This window comes from Physcomitrium patens, chromosome 9 (assembly GCF_059467195.1).
Source record: "Physcomitrium patens ecotype Gransden chromosome 9, ASM5946719v1, whole genome shotgun sequence".
In the NCBI taxonomy this organism is placed as follows: domain Eukaryota; kingdom Viridiplantae; phylum Streptophyta; class Bryopsida; order Funariales; family Funariaceae; genus Physcomitrium; species Physcomitrium patens.
Genome location: NC_143418.1, coordinates 12,034,563 through 12,062,276, shown reverse-complemented (window position 1 = coordinate 12,062,276; position 27,714 = coordinate 12,034,563). Strand labels below are relative to the sequence as shown.

At 31.2% G+C, this 27,714-nt stretch overlaps 2 long non-coding RNA genes across 2 annotated transcripts; both read right to left on the bottom strand.

Moving 5' to 3' along the window:
• Positions 1-20,353: 20,353 nt before the first annotated feature.
• Positions 20,354-20,785, bottom strand: LOC149988376 (uncharacterized). The gene is made up of 2 exons (XR_016504769.1): positions 20,650-20,785; positions 20,354-20,438 (listed from the first exon to the last, which is right to left on the bottom strand). It is a non-coding gene; the product is annotated as an uncharacterized LOC149988376 (long non-coding RNA).
• Positions 20,786-21,094: 309 nt separating this feature from the next.
• On the bottom strand, positions 21,095-22,921 carry LOC112286420 (uncharacterized). The gene is made up of 3 exons (XR_002971017.3): positions 22,441-22,921; positions 21,834-21,917; positions 21,095-21,488 (listed from the first exon to the last, which is right to left on the bottom strand). It is a non-coding gene; the product is annotated as an uncharacterized LOC112286420 (long non-coding RNA).
• Positions 22,922-27,714: the final 4,793 nt, after the last annotated feature.

Sequence of the window (27,714 nt, the reverse complement as noted above, 5' to 3'; positions counted from 1 at the left end):
TCAACATATTCGTATTTCTAAAACGCAAGCATTGGAAGGACTAAATAACATCAAATCTCTCTTTCTAGGATAATCAAGTTAATATGTAATTAACAATAATGAAATGATTGACATAAAATCATTAAATTTTTTTTCAAATTAGATTAAAAAAAAATCAATTATATAATTATTCATAACATAATTCTAATATTACATGAAAGTTTTTTTATTCATTTGCAAAAAAATCCTTTCTTGTAATTCTCAAGAATTTTCTTATTAATATATCAATTACAAAGAAGGTTGGTTTTCATTAGAAAAAAATCATGTATTACAAACATGATTGCTATTTCTTTATTAGTTACTAATATAAATAATATAATTTTATTATCAAAGAATGATTTAATCTTCTTCAATACTTAGACATAGTCTATTTTTTTTTTTTCTTCAAAAATATAAATTATGATGAAAAAAAGAATTTAAAGAAGTCACACTCACTATACAAAAAAGTTGGAATTAAAACTTATTAGTCTTGTATATTTAATTCAATAAGATAATATAAGAATATTTTTTTGTAAGTTCTACTAAAAAAAGATGAAAAAAGTATAATTAAATGATGACATTTCTTTCATTATAATAATAATAATAATAATATCAAGGATATAAATATCAAAGAAAGAAATCCTCAATACACTCTTATATCACTAAAAAGAATTAGAAAGGCACTCAATGCTGATATAACATTGAACTAGAATGGCTATTGTCAAAAAAAAAAAAAGACTAGAAAGTCTTGAAATAAGACTAAGGACTAAAAAGGCATTGACAAGAGTAAAGAAGGCTTCTCTCTTGCCTCCATATATATTCTTAACTAAGAACTATGTAACAATATCCTATAAGACCTCCAAAATATGTTAACTTTGCAAGATATGTATCTTAACTTGTAAGAATTTTTTTATATACTCACCATATAATTAACTTGTTTTGCAAGCTATCAATATGGGATTGACTTGTTGACCAAGTTACTCATCTACCAATCAATTACAAACATATATAAAGTCAAAGGAGTATCTATGAAGCTTTTAAGAAGCTTCTCTAGAAGGTATTATGAAATTAATCTACTTTTATTTATTTTTAACTACTTCTATTTAATCATATAGATATTTACTAGAGTATATATATATATATCTGTGACATTATCCTCTCTTCTAGGGATGAGTTCTATGAGAAGCAATCATCATGTATTGATAAAATCCAAGATCCTACAAATTATATTTGTCACATTCTTTGATCTTTATTCTTTTTGAAGATGGTTGATAGTTCTTCTTAGCCATTGATAGTAGCTCATACTAGGGCAAGAAGACCATCCTATTATTTGATTGTTATTAAGGCCTTCGTAACTTTTTAGAAATAAAATATTTAAAATACTATCAAAATTTATTCCTATTTCAAATAAAATCACCAAACATTGAAACTCTCTTCTAAGGTTGTGATACCAAATACGTAATATCTTCCATCTATTTGAAGAAGGACATATTATTCTTTAAAATCTTCATCCTAATTATGTCACCTTGAAGATTGTGACAATTACAATGTCTCATATGGTAAGTCAACAAGTGAAAGTTCTTGGGTTGAATCTATTGATTGTTGGTTCTCCATCTCTTTAGCCTCACAAATATACAAAAGCTACAAAGAAAGGTAGAAGATAAAATGTTACTTCCTTGGAATTTGTTTTTTTTATAGTAAAGATTTGCTATTCTTCATCTTAATTTTGATAGATGTTGTCAATAAAAGGCCTCAAATCTCTTAATTTCATTTATAAGATTCTTTCTATGCTCCTATGTGTATTCACTAATATCATATCCATACCAATGAATAAGATATTCTAACATATTTTGGCACTGCCTTAAATCTAAGACTTCTTCTACCTTGAACTTTTGATTATTATCCACTTCTATAGGAGGAGGTGACATTTGTCTTCTTTCCAAGATATTTACTATCTTATATGATTCAAGAAGAGGTATGTGAAATATGGGGTTGATCTTCATAGATTCTAGTAGATATAATCAATAATCAATAAGATTAACTTCTTCACTTATAAAAAAAGGTGCAAGCCTTTTATAATCCAACTTGTTACAAAGACTAGTAGTCTTGATATTGCGATGAAGTAATCATATCTTGTCATCCACATTGAATTATGGTTGTTCTTTGCAATAGGCATCTGCATTAATCTTTTGACGTTCTTGAATTCTCTTTAACTACGTCTTTATTGTTGCATGTAGTTCTAACAAATAATTTGCCAAATCTTTTATTATATGATTATTAATTTTTAAAAAGTCAAAATTATCAAGTCATGGATGATAACCATAGTTGGCAAAAAACTCTGTTTGTTGAATAGAAGAATGTATCAAATTATTGTATGCAAACTCTACCAATGATAAAAGAGTTGTGTAATCATCTTGATGATAGTTGATGGTATATCTCAAGTATTGCTCTGGAACTTGATTTATTTATTCTATTTGCTAAACAATATGAAGATGAAAAGTCAAAAAGAACTTTATATATACTTTTAAAATCTTGAAAAGGATTCTCTAAAATCTAAATAAAAATTGAGTCCTCCTATCTAATATAATATCCTTGGGCAATCCATAATAGCAATAGATATTGTCAAAAAAAAGCTTAGCCATTTCTTTACTTATAATAGATTTTGTATATGATACAAAATGTGCCATCTTAATAAAATGATCTACTACCATAAATATAGAATTATATAAACTTGAGACTAGAAGATCTATGATAAAATCTATAGAAACGAAAGACCATGGTTGTTCTAAAATAAGTAATGGCTGAAGAAGTCCATAAAATTGATGATGAAGAATTTTTGATCTTGAACAAATATCACATGATTGTACAAAGTTTTTGACTACTTTTGACATTTGAGACCACATGAAACCTCTAGATATTAGTTCCAAAGTCTTGTTGTATGTAAAATATTTGGTTACTGAAAAGTCATGACAAGCTTGAAGAATACATAATTTTATTTTGTCTTTAGGAATATATAATCATTCTTTAAAATAGAATAGATTATTTTTGAACTCAAACTTGAAAGTATCATAATATTTAGAAGAATTTTTCTTGATATCATAAATAAGAAGATCAAAAGATATACTTGATTGAATTTGTTTGACAAAAGTTGAATCAACAATCAATATTGATTTTATTGCTTAAAGATGAAAATTCTCCAACTTCAAGAGAATTATTTTTTGTGTATCAAAAGTTGCATCTCTTTCTTTTGATATAAGATAAGAACATCTAGAAAGGATATCTGACAAACCTGGTTTGTTTCGAAGTTAATAAATAATCTTGAAATCAAATCTTAATAAAGATATGCTCCAATCGACTTGTTAATGATTCAAAACACGTACTGACATGAAATATTTAAGGTTCTTGTGATTTATATATGATAAGTAGACTTGAAGCGCCTTCTAGATAATGATGCCATTCTTGAAATGGATCCACGATTTCAAAGAGGTCTTTGTTGTGGATCTCATAATTAATCTTGGCTGCTAAATTTTTTTTGGAAGAGAAAGCTATTAAATGGAGTTTGTCATGTATTCTTGTTTGTAATAATACTGCATCTAAAGCAAAGTTAAATGCATCTATTTCCATGAAAAATTCCTTGGAGAAGTCAACACGATATAAGATTGATAAAAAAATAAACTCTTTTTTTAAAGCATCAAAAAATACTTCAACTTCTTTACTCCACGGAAGTTTATCTTTATAAATCAAATATATAAGTAGAGCTGCAACTTGAAAAAAATTCTTGATGAAGATTCAATAGTAATTGACAAAGCCCAAAAAAATTACATATTTCTTATTGTTATTGGAATCTTCTAATTTATAATAGTTTGGACCTTCTTTGGATCCATCATTAGTCATTTGTTGAAAATGATGTATCCTAAGAAGTCAACTTGAGTAATATGGAATACACACTCTTTTAATTTTGTATATAATTTTACATCTCTAGGTTTTTGTAATACATGACAAACATGAATTTTATATTCTTTTATGTTTTTAAAGTAAATAAAGTTGTTGTCCAAATAACAGATGACAAAATGATCAAAAAACTCGTAAAAGATATCATTTATTAGATGTTAAAAAGTAACTAATATATCTATGATTCCTAAAGGCATGATATTATATTCAAAATACCCATACTTGGTTCAAAACATAGTTTCTATTCATTTCTTTCTTTAATGCATAGAAGATTATATATTTATAGATCTATTTTTGTATAAATCTTTGCTTAATTGAATTGATTAAGAAGTCCTAAAATCAAATGTAGAAGATACCTATTCTTGATGGTAATCTTATTGAGTCCTCGATAGTTCACACACATCTACAAAGTTCTATTTTTTTTCTTTACAAATAAGATAGGAGCTTTGGTTAGAAATTTAAAATGTCATATGAAATTCTTAGCCAAGTTTTCTTCAATGTACTTCTTAAGTGTAGTCAAGTCGTTTTGAAATAGACTATAGATTGATCTAAATGGTTGTTGAGCTCTTTTGTGATGATCAATAGAATAATTATAAAGACAATGCTTTGGAAGAATATGTACATTTTCTTGTTCAAAAATATCTTAAAAATCTTGATACTAGCTAAAAATACTATTGAACATCTTTTTATCATCAAAAATATATTTGTTAGTGATGGAGGAACTAGACAATCTTTATTGACAGAGAAGGAAAACCCATTGGCTTTGCCAATGCCTTTGTACAGTTCTTGACTAAGCATCACCACTCTTACATCGCTTAATGGTGTTTCATAGAAAGCTCTTAATACATCATTCAATGCTGGAAATATTATGACTCCATTGTCCATCTCCCTCTTCAAGGTAGTTACTATCTCATCTAATTCATCTGCCATCCAAACAATGAAGTCTTCCCATCCAGAAGGTAGTGACAAAGATATGATCAAATGGTACGAATTTAATGTTGAATGTATGATCAAAAGAGACATTAAAATACCAAGCATCAACTGTTATGAGGATATCAATAATACCATCTTCTTCGATACAGATTCGAAAGAGTCAGCTGTTGTCGTGGAAGAAGGTGCAGAGCAATGTCCTGAATGTAAAAGTAAGAAAACAATGTCCATTGATATTCAGAAGAGTTCAACTGATGAAGGAATGACTACAATGTTTGAATGTTCTGAATGTCATATTAAGTGGCAAATATAAAAACTTTTTTTTTATATATTACTATTGTCTGAGTTATCTCTTCCATAGCAGAATTGCACAATGTCTGTACCATCTCTCACAGTACTATCGTACTATGTTGTTATATCTTACATGGACTTTGATATACATCTTTGTATATATCCAGCATCAGAAGCGTTCACACCAGTATTAATTAATCCTTCTCTACCTCCTTGACAATAGAAGAAGTATTCGATAGGATTAAGTCTTTGTAAATATGAACTATTAATAAATCCTTGTCCTTGTAATGAACTATCGTATGGACTGCACCATGCTAAAGCTCTATTACCTGGTAGTACCCTCGCTAGTCTTTTTTCTCTTATCCATTGTTGACCTACTAATGAAGATATCTGTCCTAGATTAACAAAGTTTTCTTTAGATCCACTTTCTATCATTGTGAAGAGTGGATTATTTTTATTGATAGATTCTACTATCAATCATTGGCTTACGTTTCTAACATTATTAAGAACGACATCCATATTCTTATAATCCTTATCTACATTCTCTATAGCAATAGGGCTAACCTTGATTACACAATCATCATATCCTATGTTTAATCCTTCTTCGAGAAGCGAGCGATCAACAATCCTCTGTAGTGACCCTAGAAATATTAAAGTATCACGTCCACCTTTGCTTATGAATATACTCTTTATTATATTTCTTACTGTACTAGATGTGAGCGAGTTGATTACTAGATTACTATCATTGCTTATTAACTTGATAAGCATGAGTATGAGATCTCTTGAAGTACGTATGTTAGTAATATCAAGATGAACATGAGATACCATGATACAGTCATGCAGTGTTGATCGTCTTAATAGCTTATTCATCTTGTACATCATAAACACTCCTGTAACTGTATCCTGTATTGCATATACAATAGACATCGAATTTTGAGGTGTCGGGATGCACTTGTCAATAGCAAGAAGTACATCACACTCTGCTTTAGATAGGTATGATGATACACAAAATATGTTCATCTCATCTCCATCAAAGTCTACATTGAATGTTCGACAAATAGATGGATTGATTCTTATAGTACAAGAATCAGACATCATCTTTGCTCTAAAAGCCATAAGAGACATTCTTTGAAGAGATGGCTGTCTATTGAGTAGTACGTAATCTCCATCTTTCTGTACTTTAAGATTACTACAGAAGAACAAAGGAATACCTACTTCATCAATACCTATATTGGGATCAAGAGTTATCACAGCTCTTACACAATGCTTGTTTCTCTTACCAAGAATGTATCTTCTAAATGTACCTCCCTTTTCAGATATTCTATTTATTAGAGATCCTTCATTATTTTCAAATGAATCCTTTCCTATTATTGTACAGTACTCTTTGTATACAACAGAAGCATTACCATTGTTTTTTAATATTGAACTAGACAGTCTTGCTAGACTGTCCTCAGGACCTGAAGAGAGTTTGATGCAATTGGGAACAACAGGTATATGTTTCATTATGAAATCTTTAGGACTTCATAGGTCATAGCCCATAAATCTTATTTGATTGTCTAATAAAGCACTAAACATATTTTTCAGAACAGAATCTGATATAGTATAGCTTGATTATTTCTTATCAACAAGACACATCCTCTTTGGATCAAACGTATACACTCTTGTATGATCATTACAGCTAGAGTATACTTTCTTCCCTTTGATCTTTCCTATAGAGTTAAATGATCTACACGTAGGACATATCATCTCTGCAATTTTTATTACTTCTTTTAAACATAATGGATTAAGTATTGGTTCTTTGAGTTGTATAAATCCTATATGCCCCAGACAACGTTTTGGATCAGGATATATAGAACAGTATACCAAGGCTCCTGTTCCTAGAGCAGGGGAACCTATATCATCCTTTTTACTAATCTACGTCAAAGATATTTGGATGATCTCCTCTGTAGAGTAGAACGAGAAGGATATAGTCTTGAGCTGACTAGCCATTGTGGTGTTGGTAAATACTTACTGGCACGCATCATATAAAAAATCAAAAAAGAAGTTATACATATATAATTGAAGATAATTACATGCAATACTCGTGCTTGTAGTTATGTTCACACTTGGTACATACGAGGCACAAGAAATGGATCTATCAAGGTTTATAGAAAGCATTGGAATGGACAGCGGCATTGTTAAGCTATATGATATTATGATGCTCTACATTGTAGATCTAATGAAGAATATAACAGTTGATAATAGTTAGATCTTCTACAACGTGTATGTCTCTTCCAATCAGAAGATGTATCAAGAGTGTATCAACACTCTAAGTACATACGAATGTAGCATCATAGCAGATGACAGAGTAGTACTCACCATCCCTGTTCCTATTGGTTGCTGCTATAAACCTTTAGAGGAAGCATCAGCTATAAGAGGATCGTTTGTTATAGAAGGAAGGAGGAAGGTCCTTATATGTCAAGAAAGAAACTACACCTTCAGGTACCTAGCATGAAAAGAAAAGTGTGAGCTACAGCTATCAAAATGTCATTGCGAAATCTATATGGTCAATGGAGTATTAAAGGTTTCTCTATCACATAACAATCTTGTGAACATCTTTACTGTAATGAAAGTCCTTCGAAAGACCATTGTTAGTACAAATCAAGAGATATTATCATGGATAGATCATCCAAAAGAAGTATCAGGACTTCTTTTAGAATCACAACTGGATGCTACTACGCTTGATAGTAACATCATATATTCAACAGAAAGAATCTTAGGAACTCTTGATGATGACAAGAAGGTAAAGATGTTATCGTTGATGATATGCAGGTTTATAGAGACTATATTGTCACTCAGACAAGAAGATGATAGGAACTGCTTGAGCTTTAAATGTGTGCATACACCAGTGGACATTGTACGGAGGTGGATAGAAAAGAGGATCAACAAGCTGAATCAACAAAAGATAAGAAGCAACAGTAAGCAAAAAGCAGTGATAGTAAGCACACTAAATCGAATATCAAAAGATATCCAGAGCAACTTTAAGAGAGGCATATAGGAAGGCTATACCTAAGATGACAACAAAAGAACCATATCTCAAATGTTGTCATCAAAGTCAATACTTGATTCATTGTCTCATGTTAGGAGAGTTGAGATTAGTTCCAAAGAAAGAGCAAGTGCTATAATGAGACAAATACATCCAACTCAGCTTAGATATATATGTCCTTGTAAAACACCAGAGGGTCCTGATGTATGTGCTGTTAAGTACTTGTCATCAACATGTACAATAACACCTTATGTTGATCTAGATGATGTATTAAACCATCTTGGTGTATTGCCTCAGGAGAACGATGCTCTGTTTATCAGTGGATTGTTTGTTGCAAGGACATCGAAGGATAACATACTTAGAAGCATAAAGGCATACAAGAAAAAGGGAGAAGCATTCATGTTTGTATCTTTATACTACTCATCAGATTAAAAAATACATATTTAGATAACTAGAGGTAGATATAGTAGACCTCTGTTGATATGTACTAATGGAAGTGCACCAGTCTGTAGCAATACTATAGTTGATGATATGCACAAAGCTGATACATTGGAGATAGATGTAATGCTTCATTGCTACAATGCATGATAGCATCTGCAATCAACATACACATGTTGAGATACATCCATCGTTCATGTTTGGACTATCTGCATCTATGACTCCCTATACAAATTTCAATCAATCATTAAGAATAGTATTCCAATCAACTATGAGCAAGCAAGCAATACCTCTTGCTCTCCATATAATGATAAGTATGGTATCAGACTCAAAGATATTAACATATGTTCAAAAGCCTATATGTGCAATAACTATATCAAACACAATAAAGGAATACAATAGAATAAACGTTGTAATTGCTGTATTGTCATACTTTGGATACAATCAAGAAGATTCTTTGTTGTTTAACAAGTCATCAATAGATAGAGGACTATTCTCAAGTATTAAATACGAAGTTGTTGAGATCATAGAGAGCAAGTTTATGAATGAGACTCTTGTATACATTCCAGATGGAGATATTTTACATGATAACGATGGCATTGTGTTAATTGGTCAACAAGTAAAAGATGGTGATACCATTGCCGCTAAACTTATAATAATAGAAAAGAAACAAAGCATAGAGAAGATAGTACTAAAGAGCTTTGTATCAAGATGGGTTGATAAACTAACTAAACATACAAGCGTAGAAAGAAACAAGATAGTTAGAGTAAGAATATTGCTATATAGATTTCTTATTGTAGGAGATAAGTTTATGTCACGGCATTCATAGAAAGGCATAATAGGAGCTATTCTATCACAAGAAGATTTACTATTTACTAAAGATAGAATAGTACTTGATCTTATAATTAACCTTCATGTAATACCTAGTAGGATGACCATGGGTCACCTACTAGAGATGATAATGTGTAAGATCTAAGTACTAGATTCAAATAATGCTCGAGATCCAATGCTTCCCTCAAAGTCGAAGTCTAGAGAGAGCAACTGCATAGACGTAACAACGTTCAACAAAGCTTATAGAAGCTTTGAAGCTGATACAGCTAAATTCTCTAAAGAGAAGTTGTACTATGGTACTACAGGATTATCTATAGAAGCGAGAGTTGCAACTAGTATATGGTACTACTACGCTCTTAGACATCAAAAAAAGGAGGACTACGATTTGGAGAGATAGAGAAGGATTGCCTTATAATGCATGGAGTAGCATCGATGCTTCTTGAGAAGTTAAAGAACACCTCTGATTTGTGTGAGGTATGGATATGTCATGATTGTAGTACGATATGCTCTAGTAATCCATGTATTAATTATAATGGAAGGAACACAAAGGAACATCGTTTACCTTATAGCTTTAAGTTGTTAGCCCAAGAGCTATCCATAGCTAATATTAAAGTAGGTCTAAAGTACACTTAACATTCATATCTTATAATAAAAAAAAAAATTTATAACATTACTAAGTGTGATGAAGTATATCAATAATACCTGTTCCTACTTTTGATCTACTACCTATTATTATATTATCGGATATGCTTTGTACTGGTTCTACTACTCCTTTGCACGTAGCTCTAGCTAACTCTACTATTGTTCTTTCATTAGATGCTCTAGTAAGGTAGCTGTGACCTCTTTCGTCTATTTCAGATATATTTACAGGTACCATCTTACCTTTGTTTGTCATGAAGTCTGCAAGCAGGTTAATATGCTTGTCATCAAAGCATACATTGCTTTTGAGTACCTTTGATAACTCTCTTACTAATACATTTCTTGCAGCTTCTATCTCTAGACAGTTGAGAACGTCTACGGCTGAGTCAGAGATGGTAAGCTTAGTGTCCACGAAGTCAAGTCCTAATGTACTTATTAGACTAGAATCTTTCGTTTTTACTTTATTGTTGTTGATGAGTACATGTTCTATACCTTTGATGCCACAGATTTGTATAGAAAATATTATAGACTTGACTAGACTATATACGTACATTTCTACATCTCTGCTTTTTGCTGCACGTTGTACTGTTATGTCTATAGTATGTTCAAATTCTGGAGAGATAAGTACACGTATGATATTATTTCCATACATTGACTCAACAATCCTATCTCTTATTAGCTTCAAGCTTATCTTATAAGCTTTCATCTTCTTTCTATCAACGATCATTCTAAGTACAACACCTTCTTTGTAACTACTAGGAGCTGTATAGAAGTTGTGCTTTTTTGCTATTGCATACCACCAAGAGTCTAAATCATGTTCTATATAATACGATGACATTACATGAGGAATAATAAGATATACAAAGTCTGAAGGACTTGTATGCTTTGTAGTATGTATAGTTGATGTTGATTGCTTGAATGAACAGTTCAAAATAGATTCTAGTCTAGGTATTCCCTCAAGTACCTCTACAGCTGTAGTACTAGCATTGTGAAATGAACTAAGAGCTATCTAAGTGGTTGGTTGTCCAATGGACTCTGATGCTATGACACTTACATCTTTTTCAGGACATACTTGAGCTTGAGAGTGCCTTGCAATGAATGCTTGTCTTTTATTCTCATTGAGCTTCTGTAACTCACAACGAGATTGTCTTGTATATGCCCCTTTAACATAAGATAGTAGGGGAGCGTGTATTATTAATTCCTCGTTAGACATATTGATTATTGTACTAGTTTATCTATTCTTAAGGTTATTTTAAGGTAGATACAAACAATAAGATATGGATTCCTTTGATGTCACCAAGTTGAAGAATAACCTTGAGGATATTGGTGTCCAACTCAGTTGGGCCTTGTGCCAAAACTTCATTGCAAACTTGATAGAGCAAATACCAAATCTTGAAGCTCACACTGACATTATAAATAATGTAGCATCAAGAACGTTTCAATCTGCTGATGTCTCCATCGTAATAGGATCTAGCTCTAGACCTTCTAGAAACGATACAAAACGTGTCAGAAGGTACTTCAAAGCGGTGCCAACAAGGGTAGGAATTGTTCTCTTCTAAGAACTATAAACTTTGAGTTCTGTAAAAGACATCTGAATACGATGATGAAAGTTGATGGGCTCCTTAATGACACTAAGCAGAAACAAATAAATAGCTTCCGTGATGTCATTGGTATAAAGAGACAGCAAAGGAGATTACCAGCAGAGATGAAGCTACAAGCTATCGAGCATATGGAAGATGTATATGTTGATCTAAACACCAAGCTCATATTCACTGAGGTCGATAATAAGATGATGGCTATTGGACACATGTATGATGATGAGATGACACTTCTATCGAAGAAAGATATTAAGATTTGTGACCTTAATGGATGAGAGTATAGATTAAATCTAGAATAAAAAAAGTTTTTTTTATGCACTTTTTGTTACTAAAAGAGATGCTAGCTTTTGCATCTGACCTTTTGTTGTGAACTCTCTTTTGTTTTTATTATACAAATCTTGTATCTGGTCTTCTGAAAAGAGATTCTCAAGTGTAGAGTCAAGTACTATTTGTCTTCCATTTTTCTCTAGATTGTTTGATATGTACATTCTAAGCAACTTCGATACAGATGACAATGATGATTGATTGTCTTTGACTTTGATAGCTGTAATATCTGCACCTTATCGCTTGAGTATGTTCAAGAGCTTAATAAAGGAACTTGTGACATCTCTAGGAGTATCAAACGGGTTTGCTCTTTCTTGTTGCTTCTTAATTACTCTTTCATCAAGAAACTTATCAAGAGGTTTAGTAAAAGAGCTTCAAAGTCTGCACTGCTGATATTACTAATGTTTTTGGTGTTCTTTAGTTACTTAAGAAGATCAATCGCTACAAGCATATTTCTATTAACTGTTTAGGATACAACATACTTGATCTTTTCTTTGGAAAGGACTTTCTCTGGAGTGTAGGTGAATACCTCTGATGTATCCATCTCTTCAACCTTCTGTGAAAAGTACTTGTAAGACTTTTGTGGAGGTGAAGGATACATCTTCTTGGGTGCTCTGCTTAGTAGCATGGATGTCAATGTTAATATCTTATGTTTGGTGTCCATGTTGATGAGTGCTTATAACAAAAGCAGATGATGCTTCTTTGTAGCACATAATAAAAAAATGAGTGGCACTAACAGATAAAAAAAAATCTATTATACTATAGCTAGCCTACTATTACGTTAAGTCTACTTTGTTCTTGTCATCACTAGAGACTCGTACATGCAAGATAGCAAATACTCATTAGAAGACATAAACATGTTCTTGTTAAGTCTATTTCTTTTTTCCAACTTAAATCCTATATTGATAAATTGCTCAATCAGCTTATCTACGTCTACTAAATCCTTTGTTTGATTTGTCATGATAGTATTAGGAATATAGATGTATATCTTATTGCTACCTCATAATCTAATAGAATATGCTTCACATATATATTCTTTTACTTTTCTTGCTTCAAAGAATTCCATTATGTACTTCTCGGACATAACAATATATAGGAATACACATTTATGCTTATCAGAGAATGTCCTTTGAGTAATTCTAATAAGCTTGTCAATGTCGATAAGAGTGATACAGAAGAAGCACGATAATGTTATTATGGACTTTTCAAATCCTCTTAAGTGTTCTATTCTTGTTTGTATCACTCTTACCTTCTTATTAGTACCAAGTCTTCTCTTGAGCTCCTTGATATTATTATAAGATAGATCCACACACGTAACGCTTTTGTAATGATCCTACTTTATAATGTCTCCTCCAAATCCTGAGCCAACATCTAGCAAATGACCAGCTCCTTTCTTTAGAAGGTCTCTTTTAATTTCATTGTGATAGGATCTCATCATAGACACCATTAGTCCTTTAAAGATATTAAACATATTCTTCTCTTCTCTTGTTATTTTTTTGATCCTCTCTACTATTGCAACAGAATTTGGATACGTCTTGTCTTTTCTTTCTCTTAGTAGTGTTACAGTTCTATTGGGGTTTATAACAAACTCTGAGATAGCATTTTCTTTTGGTTCTGTACTATCTTGTGATATCTTAAGCCCGAAGTCTATATTATCCTTTTTGTTATATGCCATTAAGGCTTTCTCTTGATATAACAGATCAACAGTCTTTTGAGGTTTTCATCTCATAACTGGATCGAGATAAGATTGAGAGTGTATGTATATTAGACCATCATACTTATTCTCTTGAATTTGCTTTTCTAGTATCTGATGTTGTCTAGAGAATGTAGAGAATGTCTTAAACATGAAATGCCTCTTTGCAACTACTAATCTCTTCTTAATAGCTTTGTTGATTGCTAAACACACTTGAGGTATCATTCTTATTCTTTTGATTAGTCGCTTATTACCAACTACTACTCCGTCTAGTATGATAATATCAAATGCATAGTATACATCACCAACAACTTCTATATCGAAGAGAGTAAGCAGATTAGGTATGGCATATATAGCAAAAAATGATCCTTTTCTTAGAACATATATGAAAGCTCTTACACCTAGAAGTAAAGATTTAGATGTATTAGATTTATGTATTTCTACTTAACTAATAAGATTTTGGATTAAACTATCAAAAAAATTAAAGTTACAAGAAATCCAATCTATCTGAGGATTATATTTTTTTAAGTAAGATAATTTTGAAATAATTGGATTGAACAAAGATCTTATTACACTAAATATTACTATGCTATTATGATCTTAAATTGTTACATCTAGAGAAAAAATCTCATGTGTAATATCTCTATAAGATAGCAAACAACCATCTATAACTTCCACATGTACAGGTTTAGTTTTTTTGATTATTGATATTTCTTATTTTTTGACAAAATCTTTGTCTATAAAATAGGTTGAGGCTCCTAAATCTTATAAAGCTAAGACTTTGTAATTTTTTGATTCTAAATAAAATTCTATTGTAAAATAAGATGAAGAATTTGATGAGAAAATAAGACCTTTATTAGAACTTATGCAAAATTTTAGCTACATGGTCCCTATTATAGTTATAGAAACTTATTTTTTGACACATCTTCTTCTTTAGCAACCATGCTTCTTATTTTGTGGTTCCATTGTTTTTTTGGAGAATGTTGAATAATGTATTTAATTACTCCACAATATAAGTATAAGCCCTCTTGACGTCATTGAGTCTTTTCTTGTTCCGTAAGGGATTTAAAATATACCATATTAGTTTGTATTGGTTTTGACCTTGATGAATAAGTTTCTGAAAATTCAAGAGCTATTGTCATTATTTGACTTATTCTTCTCAAACAAGTCTTTATTCTTGACATCTTTCAAATAATTAATTGTCACATGTAATGGCTTGAGTAATAAATTATTCCAATGATTTTACCTTTGATATTATCAATAATAAATCTTTGATATTATCTTTCAATCCATATTAAAATTAATTGATAAGGGCTTTATCATTCCAATCCATGTCATAAGTAAGGTTTTGGAATTCAATAGCATATATGGTGGCTGACCATGATCTTTGATATAAAGATAAGAACTTAATCTCTGCTACTCTTTCTCAATGACTTTCTTCAAATGTAGCAGTAAACACTTCTAGGAATAAATTCAAATCATAAAAGAGTTATAAATCCTTTTCCATTAAAGATGTAAATCAAGAGAGAATACTTCCTAATAGAAGTACATCTATAAATTTGACTTCAGTAAATTTATTAGGATATTGGAAGAGATGCAATCTTAAATAGAGCTTGACTTGTTGCAAAAATCCTCAAAATATTGATCTTCTTCCATCAAACTTCTCAAGCATACTAATCCTTGTCCCTATTATATTTGTAGAAGTAAAATACCTTGGATTTGGTTGTAAGGTCGATCTACTTGCTTCCTTGAATTACATAACTTCTTGACACAAACTCTGAACTTCTTCCATATGCGTAGGAATAGTACCTCTATGATTCACATTAGAAATATGTGAGATTTCTACTCTTAGAGTATTGATAAGCTCATGAAGACCTGCAATAGTTACAAATCTATTTTCATTTCCGCTAAGAATTGCATTTATAAACTTTTCTTCTATAAATAATTCAAAAAAATTTAAAAAGTTAAATTAGAAGAAAATAATTTATAACCTCTAATATCAAATGAAAATTTTCACAAAAAAAGATAATCCACTTCTTTTAAAGAAAAGATTAGTATTAAAAAATAAGATTATTTATTTAAAGGTAGTTAATTTGTAACTTCTAAAATATAATAATAGAAATAAAATAATCTACTTACTTCTAAAATAAGATAAAAATAATAAATTAGCATTCTTATCAAATTATTAAGTATATAAATCTTAAAAAAAGAAATCCTTAATATACTCTTATATTAGTGAAAAGAACAAGAAAGTTACTCAAAGATGATATAATATTGAATTAGAATGGCTATTATCAAAAAAAAAAAGACAAGAATTTCTTGAAACAAGATTAAGAACTAAAAAGATATTGAAAAGAGTGAAAAAAGATTCACTCTTGCCTCCATATATACTCTTAATTAAGAGCTATGTGGCAATGTCTTATAGGACCTCTAAAACATATTGACTTTGCAAAATATGTATCTTAACTTATAAGGTAAGTTTTTTTTATGTGTGCCATGTAATTAACTTGCTTTGCAAGCTACCAGTATGTGATTAACTTATTGACTAAGTTTCTAACCTATCAATCAACTATAAACACATGTATAGTCAAAGGAACATCTATGAAGCATTTAAGAAGCTTCTCTAGAAGGTATTATGAAATTAATCTACTTTTATTTACTTTTATTTACTTCTACTTAATTATAAAGGTATTTATTAATATATATATATATATATATATATATATAATAAATAATTACATTAAAAGTATAATTCTTTTATTTTTTTTAACAAAGTTGCAATAGATGTACATCTTTGCAACAACTAATGACTTATATTTATAAGCTGGTTATAAATATTTGAAGATAATGCCATACTACCAAGTTCTTTTTATTGTATAATAGTTAAAACTATTCCAAGCTTGGCTCTTGCAAAGAAAAGTTGTTGTATGGTTTATTGGGTCTTATAGAACAAAGATCTTACATTAGTGTATGTAGACATGTTGGAAGGAGATAGATAATTGTGAGTATTTTTTTTAACAATAAATTACCAAAAAAAAGATGTAGCAGACTTTTTAGCATTCTAATCAAGCAAAAAATTAGATAGATGTGTATATTGGAGCCTTTGCTTGATTGTTATTTTATTTATATTATAGCAATTTCAATTTCACTTTAATCAAATTAAAGTACTAGTAATCGATTTCTATTTTATGATGGCATAATATTGAGAAAAAAAAAACTATTAGATAATTTGAAAAAGATTGAGAAAAAAAAATTTGTTAGATAATTTAGAGAAGATTAATGAATATTGAGTACTCAAATTTAGGTAGAAGAAGTATTTAAAATAAAGATCCTCAATGCTTTTTAGATCAAGATTTATAAAATAATTATTATATATATCATACAAACTACTAATTTATTAAAAATTTTATAAATACTATGAATATTAATGTTCAATCATTTGAATTGTATTAATATTATATAAGCCATTTTTAATTAATCTTCAAAACCAACATTTTTGATCTATAGATTTTAATTTTGTAATAATTATGAGTCTTTATAATACTTTGATTATCCCAATCTTACAATATAATTTGAAAAAGTATTTTTTTTGTAAAAACATGTTCTATCCACCTTTTATAAGACTTTCTATGGCAAGTATATTTTTACTCTCAGATAGTAATTTTAGAAAATATCTTTAAATCAGCTATTCACATAGCTTCCAACATGCTACACATTTGGAGCATTATATATGCTATTTAATAATTTCAAAAAAAATGTGATGTATTCATTCAATATACAAGTCCTATTATAACCAATACTACCAACTATAGAAAAATGGCATAGAAAGCAATTGAATGATTTCATAATATTAAAATAAAACAAACAATAAGTATACCAAACTTGTCTCTCTAAACAGCATTGCAAACAATTCATGTTGTTTAGATCCACATCAAAAAAAATTCAAATCGTCTACATCTATAATCAATCCAAATATACCTCTATCTCCAACTCTACCTCTAAGTCTTACAAACAACTCATATTATTTGGATCTACATTCAATCTGAGCATATCTCTACCTCTATCTCCAATTCTTGAAGCCTTGAGAATCTCCCCTTGAGCTTTTAGTCACCAACATTACAACATGATAATACTGCAAGAGGACTAATCAAATCAATTAAAGCCTCATCCTCAATACTTCTCATTGTCCTTCTAAAAAAACCTTACATTTCTTCACTCACACTACTCCACATTAGCAACAATGTGACTTGGAATATGAGGTTTTTGTAAAAAGAGTGCAGTCATGACTTTTAACTTTTTGAAATAAACAACATTTACCATATAAATTAATCATGATGTTTTTTGTGCTATAGTTAGATTTTGTGTGACAACCATATAACTTAATCATGAGAATCCAAATGGAGTGTTGTATTAACCATATCAAGGTGTTGCTTCAGCAACTCCTTATATTTTATTCTATAAGTTTTAAAATATTTGAAATAAAAACATTGTATGAATAATTTCAAAAACATAAATATACTTATTTTTAGAAACTCACATATTATTGTGCACATTTAGAAAACCATTCATCTATTTTAAAGAATTTATATGTAATTTTGAAGAAATCACTAGAGAAAAAAATCATGTCAGCAACTTTATAAAAGAACAAAAAAAAAAAAAAAAAAAAAAAAAAAACAACTTTTAATTACATGTTTCTAAAATATTTTACATTTTTAATTCTTATATATAGATTATTTTACTTTAATAAAAATATAGCAGTTTATTTTAATATATAGTTTCCAAATAAATATTTTTAAAAATATATGTTTTATTTTTATAACAGATATAACCTTTCAAGTAAAGGAAGAAATTGTTTTGGATTATTTGAAATTTGAAATTAATTACTGTCAAATGAGTCTGTGTTATTTATAAGATTGTCTCTTCTACTGTAGATAAATTTTCCATTTGAATAGAGTTTTTTTTTTTTTTTTTTTTTTTTTTTGATTAAGTGTTCTTTCAAGATGCAAATTTGATATTATTGTTATTTTTCATGTACAAAATTTGATTTTACAATTTAATCAGTTGTGCCTTTTATAATTTATAGCTTTAAATTTTTGTAATATTTTTCGTGTAAAAAAAAAGAATGTTTAAAGAAAAAATGAAGGACATAATCAAACCTTAAAACCATCATATAACATAGTTACAATTCTTTAAAAACTGTTTATCCATGAATTTTAATTCAATAATTTATACAGATTGTGTACGAATATATATATATATATATATATATATATATATTATTCATAATTTGAGGTTATTCTTCTTAATAAAACTCAATATCAATAAACAAAATAATAAAAAAATATAATCGAGACAAAGAAAAAAATTTATAAAAAAGTAAAATATACTGTGAAAATGAATGTCAGCTTTTAGAAGATATTGAAGAAGATTCTTTATGGACTTTTCAAAAGTATCTGACACGTTGGTTGGTAATCTACATTAAAGTATTACATGGCCATGTGTGTGTGTGTGTGTATATATATTTTATATATATATATATATATATATATATCAACCTATATAGATTGGAAATATTGTGGTTATTAAGATATTATCATCTAAAAATAGAACCATTTATGTCTTAATTAATTTTATTCATGTTATCATAATTCAGTTCTCCAATTCTTTATTAATGCACAAATGTAATTATTATTTTGAACACCAAATAATGTCCTTGTGTAACACACAATTATGGAATATTATGTATAGGATTTAACAATATAAGTTCCAACAGGCTTGCTTAGAACATAACCCAATTAAAAGAAAACCGCAGTTTTCTAAATACACTGAATGTTGCAACTTATCAAGTCATTATATACAGTTGAGATATTGAAGATTCATTTATATGCAGAAAAATATCAGAATTTATTGAGCACAATGATGCAATTAGAGTTCACAGAGTCCAAATTCATTGAGATACAACAAGCACCAAAAACTTATTAGAAGCATATCCAAGTCTTATTAAAACATACCAAATGTTGAAAGTCATGGATTTTTGTGTGTGTAATATATATACACATATAGAAATGGAGGTAATAAATAATAGTTTTTAGTAAAAAATAATGAGCATTTCAGATAAAATGTAAAAGATTAAACTTTCATTGTTAATGTAACATGGATTGATAAATAAGAAATTCTTTTAATCTATAGATGCCAACACATTGATTTTAATTAAGATAATACTATATAATATTGTATGTTACTTGAAAAAAATAAAATTGATGATGTTATGTCTACAAAGCTTGGAATATAGATGTTAATGTTACAAGGACAATCATTTGTGCTGTTGTTTTTTTTAAAATCAATTAATGTTTTATGTTTCTTTAATTACTAAGTTTTTACTTCTGTATGAGTAAATGTACCCATGTTGTGTAAAATATTGTTAATAAATATTTAATTTCATTCACGCAAACATCTCATATTTCTTTCAAAATGAATGCTACTGCATGAATGCACTGAACAAAAGCATTGCAATTCATGTTTAGATTTTGAAATGCCAAAGTTTTTCATTAAATAGAATGCGAGATATGATTCTATTCATTTTTGTGACATGGAATAAGCGAACGAAAATATGAATGATAAATATGAGATCAAATATCTCCTATTTTATTTAAAGGAATAGTGCAGTCTTCTCACAATTACAAGTAGCTTGAGATGACACCTGTGGAATGAAACATGTATGTTTGCATGCATAACAATGTAGAAAATATTGCTAATGTTGCTCATGAAATCACAAATTGAACAAACATTTTCAGAACACTATTTCCATCCCATAAACCAATTGATGAAAACGATCATTTATACATATAAGATAATATCCCATGCATGCACTTGGTGCACTAATGCTTGAGTCAAGGATCCTGATTTTTTACCTCTGTGAACGTTAGATTTCATGCATTTTCTTCCGCTGACAAGGTACCACTTGATGTTCCATATCTTGCCATGTTTTCACTGTATCATTCAATGAGTCGTCCCGTTGAAACTTCTCGAAGACAAGAAATTAGCATCAAATTGCAAAAAAAAATGGCATTTTGTGTCGAGCTAAATACGTTAAAACTGGGCCCGCAAACTCCTCGTTGTATGATGTTTACCAAACAAGTCCAAGAAAAGCAAGGGCATATGAGTAAGTTAAATGGATAAACGTGCAATGCTGCATCATCCAACCTACTGTCATACACTGCAGTGTTTCCACAGCTGTAACCACAAATAAGCAGAATCGAAGGACTACAGCAGCGCAGCATATGAAACTGTAACTGTACTGACACATTTTAAGGCGGTCAACTTTGAAAGCCCATCAATCAGTCCAGAATTCCATGGTTCTTGGGAAAATCAGGCTAGTGAGAGCACTTAAAAAAATCCTCTACAAGCATACAGTTTTCGTCTTGCTAAAGCAGTACTTCTGCAATGAACCCCATCATCCCATTCCCACCTGACGCCTACTAAGACCTCTTCTCGAGAAGTAGATGACTGTTCGGAGATACTAAACAATGTATTCACAAAAGCTTAATAAAGTGAGTCTCCTATCCAATGCACTCTCCAGACCGTTGATAGCCAAAGATAATTAACGAAGGAAGCGGAATGTACGTTTTGTTGCTTCACGTACCAATGTCCTGTTCATAAGCATGCCATATCCTAGACCTACAGCCATTCGGCCAAAGTCTAAGATTAGGTGATACTTTTGCGCACCTCACCTATCATGGTATTTGAGGACCTGACATTCCAGAAAATTTTCAGCAAGTTAGAACCATTGAAGCTGAAACAGAGATAAATTTGAACATATTCGTTCCCTTACATAAAGAAAATTTTCATCTAGCAACTTCCAGGAGTGATCAATCTCAATTTATAATATCAGAATTAGTCAATCATCGATGTAAATTCCTAAGCTTGGCACATCCTTCAATAATATGCAGCTTGAGCAACAAAAATCATGTAATCTACATGACGTGATAAATATCCTTAAAAGATAGTGATTCTCTAAATAACAAAATACATATGTGAGATCAGAGCTAATAAAGAGAGAAGGAGAAAAAAAAAAGTGGGTAACTAGCTTTCTTACTAGGTTCACTGGTGCTTCGTAAAACATATCGGGAAGACAAATTGCCCATCATCGACGCCAACGCGATCACAATGACAATGAATGCTGCAAAAACAAGGATATGGTTTTTAAAGAGGACATTCTGACATCCTCGAACAGTTCAATTATCAATTGCTCGTAAATTCGTATTATCCTCCACTCAGTTCTGTTTCGAAGGCCCAAAAGCACGTCTTCATAATAAAACGCACTCGAGAATTAGAAGATGAAATACACTCTAGAAACCCTCAATCAATAATGATCAAAACGCTCTCCGTAACCCCAGACCACTCCCATAAATTCATTGAGGATTGCAAGATTACAACTTGCAAGAGAATGTACACGCTCTAGCAGTTACACTGTAGATTGCTATTGAGGCCTTCCATTTACAACTGCAATTGAAGAAGAGTACCCATCATACGCTAGGAAGTCGAGTACCACGACAAATAAAAAACAAAAAAAACAAAAACAAAAAGCTAGGATAAACGTTGCTGACTGCAGCAAACCATGCGTTCACACACCACCGACAAAATCCAAACCCGGAAAAAATTCAGACGAAAGCAATTTATTCCGTCTCCTAACAAGCACGTACCGAGCAGAACAAGGATCGGCGCAACACGACTTTGCGGTTTGAGAGACTCCAACGACCCGAGCAGAGGCGCCTCCAAGTCAGGCTCTATCTCAACACCCATGGTAGACATCCGCCGCGGCGGCGGTTCCCAGTCGTCATTCTCCTCACCACCCGTCATACCCACGAAATATATCGCGCAACAAAACCAAACCTCTTTCTCTCACACTCTCGCTCGCTCTCAACAACAAATCCAACAATTCCCACGATCACAATTCCCTGTAACCCTAATCAATCACGGCACACCCAAAATAATCCAACTATGCCAATACCTTGGGCTTCAATCGTGCATCACCAAAGGGGCGTGGCATCGACAATCTCAGCGTCGTCTGGAATTGCTTTGACTCCCTGCGTTTGGCTGACTGGGGGGTCGATTGCACCAGCGGCGTCATCGTCAGCGGCTTCCTTCCCCTGTTCCGTGAGGTCAAAGCTTCTGCTGCGCTGCGAGAAAGGGCGTGCGTGACTCTGGTCAGAAGCCAGTGTGAATAGGGCTTCTGGGCTTTTCCACCAGGTCTCACGTGGCGGGGCTAACTCCATCGGCTAACGTGTCCACGTGGCACAGCGTTCCACGTGTTCGCCTTTGGGTCTTTGTATAGTTGGTGTAAAGCGTCTTTTCGGCTTTTTCTCGTGACCCATGTCTAATGTTTCCATGCTTTTTTTTTGTTGACATAATTTTCTTCTACAGTTTATGAATAATATTTTCAAAACTAGTCCAAAAAAATGTTTTCTGGTTGTTTTTGCATTTCTGTGGTAGGTGAATCAAAATGGGTTCACATATGTTGATTGGCAATTACTGAAGTAGAGAACTTTTTGTTGAATAGAAGTTCACAATGCTATCCACAATTAAAAGCACTAAGTGTAGTGATAGAGATGCAAAAGAGTCAAACAAGGCTCTGGTATAAGCACTAGTTGTTGATGCCTCTCTCACACATTTTTGCAATGCTAGATCTAATCTAATTACCGATCTTTTGGCATCTTAGAAATCCTCGTAAGTGCTCTAAATCCTAATCTACAAGCACCCAAAAATTATTTTCTTGATATGTCAAAAATCCAAAATCCAAATGCGACAAAATTTGTAAATTTTACTAACATGATTACACACATTTCAAAAAACATTTAGCCAAAATCTTATCAAATTACTCAAGATATAGCTCAAAACACAACCACTAGTAAATCAGATCACTTACTATCCTTAGATTTGAAGTGCTGACTTCATCTTCCAATATCTCCTTCATTCCAACTTAGAATCCATCAAATAGTATGCCAAAAATATAGCGACAAAAATATTCTCTCCAATACTAATTGTGAATCCTTTATTGCTTTCTGTATGTGCACATTATGTCCAAAAGAGTGGCAGTAAGTACAAAATCAATACCTTAACTTTGAACGCTCATATCTCTTTCTTATAAAGTCCAAATCACACAAAATTTGCACCAAAACCATAGTCAAAAACCTAAACTTGCTGACTCTAGCCTCCAAAAGCTCAAATGGCTCAAATGTATAACCCTAATTTCTAATAAGGCCTCAAATAGCCTCCTTGAAGCCCATTGGGCATGATTTTTAGCTAATAGGAATAGAGATTTTCATCATCTATCTCCATTTATCCATATGGATGTCTTAAACTCTCTTTTTGCTACCAAAATTCTTCTCCAAATCTTTTCTTTATAAGATTTATACAATATATGTCCTAAACACTATATAAAAGAAAAAAATAAGACTTTAAGGATTACTAATATCTAACCAAGGTGACTTTAAATATTTAAAAGTTACTACTAATAAGATCAACTTCAAAAGTCAATATAAAAAAAAATAAAGTCATTTAAATTCTAATAGTAATCTTTGTAAACAACCTCCTTTTAAAGTAGTAATTTAACCACACTCTATAATCAATTAAAATCCAGTAACATGGCTTTTACTACGTTGTGTAGTATATTAAGTATTAAATATATAAACACATTATTTTCATATAATAGCCAAACCACAACACGACACCATTCTATTCCTTTGGCTATCTTTTCTACTATTGATGCAAGATTTGGAACCACTATATATATGAGTTATTCATGTTGTATTTTCTTCTTTACTTGATACAAAGGTACAAAGAGTCACCTTGTGCAAAAATAAGGTGGATTCAGAGTCTTAAAACTCATCAGCTCGATAATGAGTTAGAGTTTAAAAACGAGGCTCCTCAATAAAAGCACCGAGGGCCAGTATTGGAGATAGCTATTGTCTCTCAGAGACAAATGGCATAGCCTTAGATAAGTATAAAAAGAATCAACTTGTGTATCTAACAAGACTATTAAAAGGAGAGGTATATCGATTGCTTGTAGATTATAGCTCTACAAAAAATTACATCTCAACTAAAATTACAGATCAGCTTGGAATTAAAACTAAAACAATCAAGAGATTCATTATCTAAGAACATTTTAGAAAGTCCAAGGTGATAGAACAAAATATAAATAGGATTAATCAAGGCCTTTTGGAGCATCTAATCAGATATGGTTCCAATGGTATTTGCTTTAGATAGTTGAAGGTATTATTGCATGTTGAAGTACCATTGATATACATCTTCTTATCTTTAAGTCCTAGAATATGTACTAGGCTTACTTAATTTCAACCTAATAGATGTCAACTCTCTTATCCTGATGGCTTCTATTTGTCCTTGCAAAGTAGCTATCTAGCCTAAGAAGTGTTGTATTTGAGCCTCCATTTAGGATTGCTCTGCCATATCTTTTATATTATAATTTCTCTCTTGAATTCCACTATTATTATGCCTTTTCACATCTCAATTGACTTTTTAAGACTAGCTCATGGTAGCCTCAATATAGTATCCAATGTGATCACAACAATTGACCTTAGAATAAATGATGACTATTGACACGCTATCAAAAGTAAACATTCTAACACTCGCTTTGATACTAATAAAACAAAATCAAATTATCTCAAAAATCCAAGATCTTTCTTATCAAGAATCAAGAATCTTAAATACTTCATGTCAACACGTATTTTGAATCATTAATAAGATTGTTGGAGCATATCTTTATTAAGATTTGATTTCAAAATCATTTATTGACCTAAAATACAACAAGATTTGTCAAATGTCCTTTCTAAATATTCTTATCTTATATCAAAAGAAAGAGATGCAACTTTTGATAAAAAAAAAATAATTCTCTTGAAGTTAGAGCATTTTCATCTTTGAGCAATAAAATCAACATTGATTGTTGATTCAACTTTTATCAAACAAATTCAATCAAGTATATCTTTTGATCTTCTTATTTATGATATCAAGAAAAATTCTTCTAAATCTTATGATACTTTCAAGTTTGAGTTCAAAAATAATTTATTTTATTTTGAAGAATGATTATATATTCTTAAAGACAAAATATAATTATGTATTCTTCAAGCTTGTCATGACTTTTCAGCAACCAAATATTTTAGATACAATAAGACTTTGGAGAGCTAATATCTAAAGATTTTACGTGGTTTCAAATGTCAAAAGTAGTTAAAGACTTTGTACAATCATGTGATATTTGTTCAAGATCCAAAATTCCTTGTCATCAATTTTATGAACTTCTTTAGTCATTATTTATTCTAGAACAACCATATTCTTTCATTTCTATAGATTTTATCATAGATCTTGTTGTCAAGGACAAGAACTCGATGAAAAACAATTCAGACAAGTGAGCCTTCACTCAAAGAGAGATAAATAAACAAATATATATATTGAAAGAGAAACTGGAATGGCTATTGCCAAAAGACAAGAAAACTAGAGATCCTTGAAACTAGACTAGAAGCAAGAAAGGAGTTGACAAGAGTGAAGAAGCCTTCACTCTTGTCTCTATATATACTATCTAACTAAGAGCTACGTGGCGACGTTCTATAGGACCTCCAATAGGTGTTGACTTTGTAGGACACATGCCTTGACTTACAAGGCAAGTTTTTCTTCGTGTGGGCCACATAGTTAGCTTGATCTTCAAGCTAACAACATGTGTGGCACATGGCCAACTTGTTGACCACGTTTCTAATCCAAAAAGTCAATTAAAGACACCTATGAAGTCAAAGCAGCATCTAAGAAGTTTTTAGGAAGCTTTCATATTTAATATTATAGAATTAACTTACTTTTACCTATTTTTACTTACTTCTACCTATTTCTATATGTAATTATTAGCTTACATGATTATGGCCGTGACATTACCTCCCCTTCTAGGGACGAGTTCCACGAGGAGCGGTCATCATATGTTGAGAAAATCTATGATGCGACGAATTGTATTCGCCACATACTCTGATCTCTGTTCTCTTCGAAGATGATTGATAGGGCCTCTCAACCATCGGTAGTGTCCCATACCAGGGCGGGAAGACCACCCAGTTATTTGATCATTGTTGAGGCCTTCGTAACTTCCTTCGAATAGAATATTTGGAACACCATCAGGAGTTGTTCCTACCTCTAGCAAAATCACCAAACATCGGGAGTCCCTTCCCAAATCGTGATACCAAACGCGTTGTATCTCACCATCTATTCGAGGAAGAACATGTCGTTCTTGAGGGTCTTCATCTCGGTTGCGTCGTCTTGAAGGTTGTGACAATCGCAATGTCTCATCTGATAAGTCAGCAAACGAAGGTTCTTGAGTTGAATCTGCTGATTGTTGGCTCTCCATCTAATTAGCATCACAAATGCAAAGAAGTTACAAACAAGGATAGGAAATTGAATGTTATCTTGCCTCAATCTTGTCTCTTTTATAAGAGAGATTTTCATCTTGATTTTGATGGATGTCGTTAATGAAAAACTTTGACTTTAGCTGATGCATTTGCTAGATTCCTAGATGGCTCCCATGTGCGTTCACTAATATCATATCCGTGCCAATGAACAAGATATTCCAGCTTATTTCGGCGCCGCCTCGAGTCTAATAGCTCTTCCACCTCAAATTCTTCATTATTATTTACTTCTATAGGAGGCGGTGGCATTTGTCTTCTTCCTTGTATATCGACTATCTTATATGGTTCAAGAAGAGATACGTGGAATACAAGATGGATCTTCATTGACTCCGGTAGATGTAACCGATATGCAACTGGGTTGATCTGTTCAGAAACAGAAAAGGGGCCAAGCCTACGATAGTCCAACTTGTCACAAGGTCGAGTAGTCTTGATATTGCAATGAAGTAGCCATACTTTATCACCCACGTTGAGTTGTAGTTGCTCCTTACGATATAGATCTGCGTTTATCTTTTGTCGTTCTTGAGC